Source organism: Cydia splendana, unplaced genomic scaffold, assembly GCF_910591565.1.
Source record: "Cydia splendana unplaced genomic scaffold, ilCydSple1.2 scaffold_63_ctg1, whole genome shotgun sequence".
In the NCBI taxonomy this organism is placed as follows: Eukaryota; Metazoa; Arthropoda; class Insecta; order Lepidoptera; family Tortricidae; genus Cydia; species Cydia splendana.
This window is the reverse complement of record NW_026946896.1, coordinates 803,952-816,074: the sequence shown is the minus strand read 5'-3', so window position 1 is coordinate 816,074 and position 12,123 is coordinate 803,952.

Genomic DNA, 12,123 nt, shown 5'->3' with positions numbered 1-12,123 from the left:
TGTTCGTAGTATATAAAACAGCGGAGTTCTGGGCATTGGTTCACTTTGAAAGAAAATTAAAAATTAAGTTTGAAATTTCGATTTAGTCAATTTACAGGTGTGCTATGCTGAACCGTTTTCAGGAGTTTTAGGCTTGAATTTGGTCTTCTATGATAGCTGTGTGTTCGTAGTATATAAAACAGCGGAGTTCCGGGCATTGGTTCACTTTGAAAGAAAATTAAAAAATAAGGTTGAAATTTCGATTTAGTCAATTTACAGGTGTGCTATGCTGAAACGTTTTCAGGAGTTTTAGGCTTGAATTTGGTCTTGTATGATAGCTGTGTGTTCGTAGTATATAAAACAGCGGAGTTCCGGGCATTGGTTAACTTTGAAAGAAAAATAAAATATAAGTTTGAAATTTCGATTAAGTCTACATAGAGGTGTGCTATGCTGAAACGTTTTCAGGAGTTTTAGGCTTGAATTTGGTCTTGTATGATAGCTGTGTGTTCGTAATATATAAAACAGCGTAGTTCCGGGCATTGGTTCACTTTGAAAGAAAAATAAAAATTAAGCTTGAAATTTCGATTTAGTCTTCATAGAGGTGTGCTATGCTGAAACGTTTTCAGGAGTTTTAGGCTTGAATTTGGTCTTGTATGATAGCTGTGTGTTCGTAGTATATAAAACAGCGGAGTTCCGGGCATTGGTACACTTTGAAGGAAAAATAAATATTAAGTTTGAAATTTCGATTTAGTCTACATAGAGGTGTGTAGTATATAAAACAGCGGAGTTCCGGGCATTGGTTCACTTTGAAAGAAAATTAAAAAATAAGGTTGAAATTTCGATTTAGTCAATTTACAGGTGTGCTATGCTGAAACGTTTTCAGGAGTTTTAGGCTTGAATTTGGTCTTGTATGATAGCTGTGTGTTCGTAGTATATAAAACAGCGGAGTTCCGGGCATTGGTTAACTTTGAAAGAAAAATAAAATATAAGTTTGAAATTTCGATTAAGTCTACATAGAGGTGTGCTATGCTGAAACGTTTTCAGGAGTTTTAGGCTTGAATTTGGTCTTGTATGATAGCTGTGTGTTCGTAATATATAAAACAGCGTAGTTCCGGGCATTGGTTCACTTTGAAAGAAAAATAAAAATTAAGCTTGAAATTTCGATTTAGTCTTCATAGAGGTGTGCTATGCTGAAACGTTTTCAGGAGTTTTAGGCTTGAATTTGGTCTTGTATGATAGCTGTGTGTTCGTAGTATATAAAACAGCGGAGTTCCGGGCATTGGTACACTTTGAAGGAAAAATAAAAATTAAGTTTGAAATTTCGATTTAGTCTACATAGAGGTGTGCTATGCTGAAACGTTTTCAGGAGTTTTAGGCTTGAATTTGGTTTTATATGATAGCTGTGTGTTCGTAGTATATAAAACAGAGGAGTTCTGGGCATTGGTTCACTTTGAAAGAAAATTAAAAATTAAGTTTGAAATTTCGATTTAGTCAATTTACAGGTGTGCTAAGCTGAACCGTTTTCAGGAGTTTTAGGCTTGAATTTGGTCTTCTATGATAGCTGTGTGTTCGTAGTATATAAAACAGCGGAGTTCCGGGCATTGGTTCACTTTGAAAGAAAATTAAAAAATAAGGTTGAAATTTCGATTTAGTCAATTTACAGGTGTGCTATGCTGAAACGTTTTCAGGAGTTTTAGGCTTGAATTTGGTCTTGTATGATAGCTGTGTGTTCGTAGTATATAAAACAGCGGAGTTCCGGGCATTGGTTAACTTTGAAAGAAAAATAAAAATTAAGTTTGAAATTTCGATTAAGTCTACATAGAGGTGTGCTATGCTGAAACGTTTTCAGGAGTTTTAGGCTTGAATTTGGTCTTGTATGACAGCTGTGTGTTCGTAGTATATAAAACAGCGGAGTTCCGGGCATTGGTTACTTTGAAAGAAAATTAAAAATTAAGTTTTAAATTTCGATTTAGTCTACATAGAGGTGTGCTATGCTGAAACGTTTTCAGGAGTTTTAGGCTTGAATTTGGTCTTCTATGATAGCTGTGTGTTCGTAGTATATAAAACAGCGGAGTTCCGGGCATTGGTTCACTTGGAAAGAAAATTAAAAATTAAGTTTGAAATTTCGATTTAGTCAATTTACAGGTGTGCTATGCTGAAACGTTTTCAGGAGTTTTAGGCTTGAATTTGGTCTTGTATGATAGCTGTGTGTTCGTAGTATATAAAACAGCGGAGTTCCGGGCATTGGTTAACTTTGAAAGAAAAATAAAAATTAAGTTTGAAATTTCGATTTAGTCTACATAGAGGTGTACTATGCTGAAAAGTTTTTAGGAGTTTTAGGCTTGAATTTGGTCTTGTGTGATAGCTGTGTGTTCGTAGTATATAAAACAGTGGAGTTCCGGGCATTGGTTCACTTTGAAAGAAAAATAAAAATTAAGTTTGAAATTTCGATTAAGTCAATTTACAAGTGTGCTATGCTGAAACGTTTTCAGAAGTTTTAGGCTTGAATTTGGTATTGTATGATAGCTATGTGTTCGTAGTATATAAAACAGCGGAGTTCCGGGCATTGGTTCACTTTGAAGGAAAAATAAAAATTAAGTTTGAAATTTCGATTTAGTCTTCATAGAGGTGTGCTATGCTGAAACGTTTTCAGGAGTTTTAGGCTTGAATTTGGTTTTATATGATAGCTGTGTGTTCGTAGTATATAAAACAGCGGAGTTCTGGGCATTGGTTCACTTTGAAAGAAAATTAAAAAATAAGGTTGAAATTTCGATTTAGTCAATTTACAGGTGTGCTATGCTGAAACGTTTTCAGGAGTTTTAGGCTTGAATTTGGTCTTGTATGATAGCTGTGTGTTCGTAGTATATAAAACAGCGGAGTTCCGGGCATTGGTTAACTTTGAAAGAAAAATAAAATATAAGTTTGAAATTTCGATTAAGTCTACATAGAGGTGTGCTATGCTGAAACGTTTTCAGGAGTTTTAGGCTTGAATTTGGTCTTGTATGATAGCTGTGTGTTCGTAGTATATAAAACAGCGTAGTTCCGGGCATTGGTTCACTTTGAAAGAAAAATAAAAATTAAGCTTGAAATTTCGATTTAGTCTACATAGAGGTGTGCTATGCTGAAACGTTTTCAGGAGTTTTAGGCTTGAATTTGGTCTTGTATGATAGCTGTGTGTTCGTAGTATATAAAACAGCGGAGTTCCGGGCATTGGTTCACTTTGAAAGAAAAATAAAAATTAAGTTTGAAATTTCGATTTAGTCAATTTACAGGTGTGCTATGCTGAAACGTTTTCAGGAGTTTTAGGCTTGAATTTGGTCTTGTATGATAGCTGTGTGTTCGTAGTATATAAAACAGCGGAGTTCCGGGCATTGGTTCACTTTGAAAGAAAAATAAAAATTAAGTTTGAAATTTCGATTTAGTCAATTTACAGGTGTGCTATGCTGAACCGTTTTCAGGAGTTTTAGGCTTGAATTTGGTCTTGTATGATTTAGATTTAGATTTAGATTTATTTATTTCATAATATGAAATTACAATATAAATTATTTTACACTAATCTATACGAATTTATATTATGATCGTCAAGTAGGAAAATAAGAATTGATTATAATTATACAAATGTCAAGCAATAAGTACACAATTTAAAAACCATTATAACTATTATAAGCAATCAATTAATTAACTAATTTTTTTAACAATGTCAAATAATATAAAATGTAAAAACAATGTCAATACAGTAAGCATGGATATGTCATAATGATCGTCAAATAAAAATAAAAATGAAATATAGGTCAAAGAAAAATTAATTACATTCAGTTTATTGTGTTACATGTCATTTCCATATATTCATTTACAGAATATAATGGATTATCCAATAAAAAGAGTCTCAATTGGCGTTCAAATGTTTCGTCAGATGGTTCAGTTCGCAATTTTGCAGGTAGACGTTCATAGTACGTTGGTCCAATCACCCTCGGATTTTTGACTGAAAGTGCCATGCGACGCGGCACTGTGCGTAGTCTACCCGTGGATCGGAGCTGTTTGCCCGCAACCTCTTCACGTTTGAACATTGGCAAATTATTTCTTACAAACATTAATACTTGAAATATGTAAAGTGAGTAGTGTGTCATTATACCGATTTGCTTGAATAGCTCCTTACACGAATGTCTGGCTTGGACTCCAGCTAGCAATCGAACCGCCCGTTTTTGAAGTATCAAGACTCGCTTTGAATCTGTGGAATTTCCCCATATTAACGTCCCGTAAGATATTAATGAATGAAAATGGGAAAAATACACAGCCTTCAGGGCTTTTCGTGATATAAGTGGCTGTAGTTTCTTGATGGCGAAGACAGCACTACTCAACCTATTGCATAATTGGTCAACATGACACTTCCATATTTTTTTTTTTTTTTTTTTTTTTTTTATTTACACAAAAGGTACATGCTCATAAACAAAATTTACAATATCGCCAAACTGTAACCAGTTTGTTGGCGAATGAAGCGCTCACTTAACTAATCGAATCATGCACCTAAACAAAACAATTAGTAACTTAAACAATAGGTATAATCCTTATTATAATATAAAAAACTAACATGCATAGATGCCTAACAAGTCTTCACATTGTCTCAAAGTTTAATTTTCTAAAAGGTATGTTTTTAATCTCTTTTTAAGGATCGGCTTACTTAACCTAGGTTTACCTCTTAACCACCCTATTTCGTTAAACAGCCTAGGCACTAAATATTTATTTAACCTTTTCCCATAATAATTAACCGCCGCAGGCTGTATTAACTTCCCTTCGCGTACCCTCCTCGTGTTGTATTTATTAAATGCTGGCCGTTTATAATCATCTAAGTAATAGTTTTCTAAAGCAATCAGGTATTTAATTTTTTTTGTACAGATAAAATTTTACAAAGTGGGAATAACTCGCTATAATCATTACACCTATTTTTTATTTTACTGTCAACTAAATATTTAACTAATCTGATTTGCAAATTTTCTACATCGTTTATATAAGTACTAAAGGTGCGGCCGTACACACTTAAACCGTAATTAATTATGGAATCCGCTAACGCATAGTAAACAACTAATAACACATTTTTACTCACCACTTTTTTCAGTTGATAAATTTTTCCCAAGACTATTCGTAGTTTCTTACAAAGTTCCTCTATGTGAAATTTAAAATTGAAGTTATAGTCCACCAGCAGTCCCAAGTGTTTACATCGGTCAACATATTCTAAAAATGAACACTCACAGTCTAATTTGTTCCTATGCAAACAGTCATAAGTATGTCCTACAATGCCAATTTGTCTATAATCCACTTTTTTTGCTATGCTGTTATACGGAGAGTGTATATGTAGGCACTTCGTTTTTTTTATATTGATTATGATACCGTTGTCATGTGCCCATTTTAGTATATTTTCAAAATCATACTGCAACTGACAGCGAGCCTCGTTAATATTTTTTGATGAATAAAATAGGCACATGTCATCGGCATACATAAACACCTTGCATTTCTGCACAACATTAACGACACTGTTCACAAACATTATGTAACCGACCGGCCCGTACACCGAGCCAGTCGGCACACCGAGCGTCACACTGGCCTCTGCGCCTTTTGTACCCGCAATCGCAGTTTGAATTGATCTATTGTTTAGGTAATTTTTAAACCACATGTTTGTGGGTCCACCTATGCCACATTCCGCCATAGCTTGTAACAAAACCTCGTGGTCCAAGGTATCAAATGCCTTTTTATAATCAATAAAAAGGCATAATACCTGTTCCCCACTATTTAAGCTATTGTTAATCACCTCCGAGAAGTGTGTCAAGGCCGTGGTTGTACTTCGGCCTCTCCTAAACCCATGCTGGTGGTCAGTTAATATATTATGGCGCTCCAAAAACGTACTAACTTGGCCGACAATCACTTTTTCGACGATTTTGTTAACAATAGACAATATAGCAATAGCAATATATGATAGCTGTGTGTTCGTAGTATATAAAACTTCAGGAGTTTTAGGCTTGAATTTGGTCTTTTATGATAGCTGTGTGTTCGTAGTATATAAAACAGCGGAGTTCCGGGCATTGGTTCACTTTGAAAGAAAAATAAAAATTAAGTTTGAAATTTCGATTTAGTCTACATAGAGGTGTGCTATGCTGAAACGTTTTCAGGAGTTTTAGGCTTGAATTTGGTCTTGTATGACAGCTGTGTGTTCGTAGTATATAAAACAGCGGAGTTCTGGGCATTGGTTCAGTTTGAAAGAAAAATAAAAATTAAGTTTGAAATTTTGTTTTAGTCTACATAGAGGTGTGCTATGCTGAAACGTTTTCGGGAGTTTTAGGCTTAAATTTGGTCTTGTATGTTAGCTGTGTGTTCGTAGTATAGAAAACAGCGGAGTTCCCGGCAATAGATAATTTATGTATATAGACAAATTATGTACAAATAATTTCCATAATGTCAATATCCAGAGAGGAAAATGGAGACTACGTTTCGGCCGTCCCCTTTCCTCTTAAACAAATTTATGTTTTTATCTTTATATATACATTATAAAAACGCAGATTGATTAATAATGGTCGTATGAATTCCATGATATACATGTTATTTTATCCTTATGACCTCTTTATCACTTTTCACCTTTCAACCTACCGCGTTTATGGTGTCAATGAACCCACGTGAGTTCATTGACCCCACAAAGGTTCATTGACTTCACACACTAATATTAGTGTGTGAAGTCAAGTTTGAAAAACTTTTAGTTTTCTGGTTTACCCCTCAAAAGTAGCTCACATATTTAGGTCCCAGACTTATATCTGGGGGTACGGCCGTGCCCGGGGGCACAAGACGACATAAAGGGCAAAAGGCAGTGCATATCTAAGTTTTATTAGATTACTTACTTTTTGTACTTTAGATTTTATAGATATCTTAATATTCACTGTCCGAGCCATATGAAATTCTTGTCATAGAAAAGACATACTACTTTCTGATGTCTTAGAAGGCTGAAATTTGGCATGTAGAGATAGGTCTGTATGCAAACACATCTGGTGACCAGTAGCTTTCGCTCTACAACTTGTTAAAATGGGGATACCTAAAAATACCAATAAACATGAAAACATTGGTTCCTCAAGTCCTAAAATATTGAAATTTTGTGTGGTAACAGTAATTGGAATGCTAATAAAAACACAAAAATAATAAAAAGTTTATGAAGAACAGTTTGGAACCGGGTTCACGTAAACTAGGCAAGTAGCGCCTTCTATATTGGCACTATTTCTTATCGTAAAGTTTTCAAAACCTTACTTACAAGTTTAAATTAAACACAAGGTACTGTAGAGCATCGCGAACATAGCCTAAATACTTATATAGGTATATAAGCCTTATTTCTAATAGTCTCTTGTAGATTAAGAGACAAAAATCATAAAACTGTATTGAAATAAAAAAATATTTTATCGAACGGCAGTTAAATTGTCTGAAAGCGAAGGCCGATGGCGAGCACTTCGCAAGTAGGTATTTGTGGAAGTTGCAAGAGCCATGCATGTATTTAGAGTTTAAACACTTTTAGGTAGGTATTAAAGTTTTGTGTTTGAACACTACAGAAGTGCCTTGAAGTGGCTTGAATAATCATATCGATGTTATTAGAAATCACGTTGACCAGGGCAAGAAATGCTATTAGAAAAGTAAGTTAGGGTAGGTTAGAACTGCGATCCTTGCGGAAACGAAATGCTTCTAGAAAAAGGTCACCAAGTGTATTAGTTAATTTAATTTGATAACGAGATGTTAAATATTTGCATGACATTGTTAAGTAAAATGTTTTTAAAATTTTGGTGGTCATTTACTATTTTTGGGTTAATTTGGCGTATCTGGTGATCAGTTAAATTAAAGTTAACGTTAGTTTGGCTGGTAATTAAATATTACCAGCCAAATAAAAATACTTCAGGCCCTCTATTGGGATGTAAATCCTATTCCGTGCAATATTTTGGGAAATGTTAGTTATGCAAGTCTAAATACTTACACGGAGAAAATTTTAAGTAGCTCGCATACGGAAAATACATGGAAAAATGATACAGCATGACGTTTATAGCCGGCACAATGTTGCGTACGTAGTTAAGCGTAAGTAGCCGCGCTACTGATAAAAGTAATTGGTACGGCTACGTAATTTACCACTGGCACGTTTTCCTACGTACAATAAGTAGGTAGGGTGTTTGCTACTTACAATAAGTAGCTGTCGATACGCCTAAAATTATCCATGAAAGCACGGTGTATATTACGTATGTGTAGGTTTGGTTAGGGTCAGGTCCAGTAAATAATTGTATTGCCTACGTATTTACGTATGCCGGACATGTACTGTAGTTCCTTAGGTAAAGTATATAATGGTGCGGCCTACGTATGTACGTATGGCGACAGGTAACCTACTTAATCAGGTAAAGTTTATAATGGTGTGGTCTACGTATGTACGTATGCCGGACAGGTACTGTAGTTGCTTACGTAAAGTATATAATGGTGCGGCCTACGTATGTACGTATGCCGGACAGGTAACGTACTTGATCAGGTAAAGTTTATAATGGTGTGGTCTACGTATGTACGTATGCCGGACAGGTACTGTACTTGCTCAGGTAAAGTACATAATGGTGCGGCCTACGTATGTACGTATGCCGGACAGGTAATGTACTTGCTCAGGTAAAGTATATAATGGTGCAGCCTACGTATGTACGTACGCCGGACAGGTACTGTACTTGCTCAGGTATAGTATATAACGGTGCGGCCTATGTATGTACGTATGCCGAACAGGTAACGTACTTGTTCAGGTAAAGTATATAATGGTGCAGCCTACGTATTTACGTATGGCGGACAGGTACCGTACTTGATCAGGTAAAGTATATAATGGTGCGGCCTACGTATATACGTATGCCGGACAGGTACTGTAGTTGCTCAGGTAAAGTACATAATGGTGCTGCCTACGTATGTGCGTATGCCGGACAGGTAACGTACTTGTTCAGGTAAAGTATATAATGGTGCAGCCTACGTATTTACGTATGCCGGACAGGTACCGTACTTGATCAGGTAAAGTATATAATGGTGCGGCCTACGTATGTACGTATGCCGGACAGGTAACGTACTTGTTCAGGTAAAGTATATAATGGTGCAGCCTACGTATTTACGTATGGCGGACAGGTACCGTACTTGATCAGGTAAAGTATATAATGGTGCGGCCTACGTATATACGTATGCCGGACAGGTACTGTAGTTGCTCAGGTAAAGTACATAATGGTGCGGCCTACGTATGTACGTATGCCGGACAGGTAATGTACTTGCTCAGGTGAAGTATATAATGGTGCGGCCTACGTATGTACGTATGCCGGACAGGTACTGTAATTGCTAAGGTAATGTACAGAATGGTGCGGCCCACGTATGTATGTATGCCGGACAGGTACTATACTTGCGCAGGTAAAGTATATAACGGTGCGGCCTATGTATGTACGTATGCCGGACAGGTAACGTACTTGTTCAGGTAACGTATATAATGGTGCAGCCTACGTATTTACGTATGCCAGTCAGGTACCGTACTTGATCAGGTAAAGTATATAATGGTGCGGCCTATGTATGTACGTATGCCGGACAGGTAACGTACTTGCTCAGGTAAAGTATATAATGGTGCAGCCTACGTATTTACGTATGCCGGACAGGTACCGTACTTGATCAGGTAAAGTATATAATGGTGCGGCCTACGTATGTACGTATGCCGGACAGGTACTGTACTTGCTCAGGTAAAGTATATAACGGTGCGGCCTACGTATGTACGTGTGCCGGACAGGTACCGTACTTGTTCAGGTAAAGTATATAATTGTGCGGCCTACATATGTACGTGTGCCGGACAGGTATCGTACTTGATCAGGTAAAGTGTATAATGGTGCGGTCTACATATGTACGTATGCCGGACAGGTATCGTACTTGATCAAGTAAAGTATATAATGGTGCGGTCTACGTATGTACGTATGCCGGACAGGTACCGTACTTGTTCAGGTAAAGTATATAATGGTGCGGCCTACATATGTACGTATGCCGGACAGGTACCGTACTTGATCAGGTAAAGTATATAATGGTGCGGTCTACGTATGTACGTATGCCGGACAGGTACCGTACTTGTTCAGGTAAAGTATATAATGGTGCGGCCTACATATGTACGTATGCCGGACAGGTACCGTACTTGATCAGGTAGAGTATATAATGGTGCGGCCTACGTATGTACGTATGCCGGACAGGTAACTTACTGGCTCAGATCCAGTGTGTAATAGAACATCCTACGTACGTTGATATGCCGGTGAGGTACCGTACTGATTCTGGTCCAGTATATAATGGAATATCCCACGTACGTAGTACAGTCGCCATCAGATATATCGGGGCGGACGAGGTGGTCAAAAATGTCTGAACACGCACTGTAACACCTTGACAATAAAGGCATGTTCAGATATTTGTGAGCTCGCTGGCCGCTCAGATATATCTGATGACAACTGTACTACATACGTGGGATATTCCATTATATACTGGACAAGAATCAGTACGGTACCTCACCGGCATATCTACGCTACGTACGTAGGATGTTCTATTATACACTGGATCTGAGCCAGTAAGTTACCTGTCAGGCATACGTTTAAGTATACGTAGGCCGCACCATTATATACTTTGCCTGAGCAATTACAGTACCTGTCGATACATACATACATAGGCCGCACCGTTATATTCTTTGCCTGAGCAAGTACAGTACCTGTCACAGTGTATGTACATACGTAAAACACAATTATTAAGAGTTTGTGCGAAAAAACATGAGTCGTGGTAGGTAAAGGAACTAACTTGAAGGTTGATACTATCGTCATGTCAAAACTCATTTTTTTTCGCTCATCAGACTCTAGCCTCCTGAGTCCCTGAGGCCTTTATAAAGGCTTTAATCCAAATCGAATTTTAGATTAAAATAAAATAGGTACAAGGTTCCAAATTCAAAACTGCAAAAATTACAAGCGGGACTCGGGAGGCTAGAACCCAAATCAGTACGACAACTGACCAGCATAAATATTATCTAGTGTAAGTATTAAGTATAATAGGCAATATTACGCAAAACTGCGTGGGGGGCGCCACTAGAACAAACAGTAAACAAACCTCCTCGATGCATCAATGTCATATTTGTTCGTAACAAATAATCTGTGAAAACTGGTCTAAAAGCTGTTTACGGCATAGTATATTATAAGCTACTCTTATATGGTTTACAGTTTGTGCTAGTGCTGCACTCTGGCGGCAGAACATTGCAGTAATACTCCCTATACCATTATAATTATACAAAGCTACTATGTAGACCTATTAGGATACACGATAATAGTACAATAAATATTATACGGTACGGTACCTGGCCGACTTATCAACATACGTAGGATGACATTTTATTTACTGATCATGAGCCATTATCGCACCTGTCCAGCCATGACATTCTCCTATCAACATCATTGACAACAAATTTTAGGTTTAATATCAATGCAAGTATGGATTTCACGAACGACATTGCTTAGAGAATTACATGGCAGATTACGTAAACGTAGTTTTGCATGATTCTTCAATTTAATAAAGTAAAAAACCGCATTAACTTATAATTACTTGGAGCTTTACAAATATTAAGTACCTATTTAAGCAAACCTATTCAAGTACGATACAATTTTTTTAGGTAAAGGACTGCTAATTGAAGTGAGCTATTAGAAAAAAATATGCATTTGAGTGTTTCCAATGTTTATGTCAATAGAAATATTACAAACAAACTAACATAAACTAATCAGTTTGAAACTGTATTATTTTACAACATTTTATGACAGATTATTGTTGACCATTATTTTAATACCTACAAACAAAAGTACTATATTAATACTATGCTTAAGATCAAGGGTTATTCCCACTAGTTACCACCACGTTGTTACCAGTGGTAACTACTGGGATTTTTTTCCCCACCTTTTACCACCAAACTAAGATAGTGGTAACTACTGGGTATTTTTTTAATCTCGAATGTAAACGCTGCATACGTTGTCGTCAACGAAACTGTTTACCGTTTCGAAAAACTTGTAACTGCCATAGACTGTGTTTTTAAAATATACCAATCAACCGGAGCTTGCTATCCCGAAGAATGTA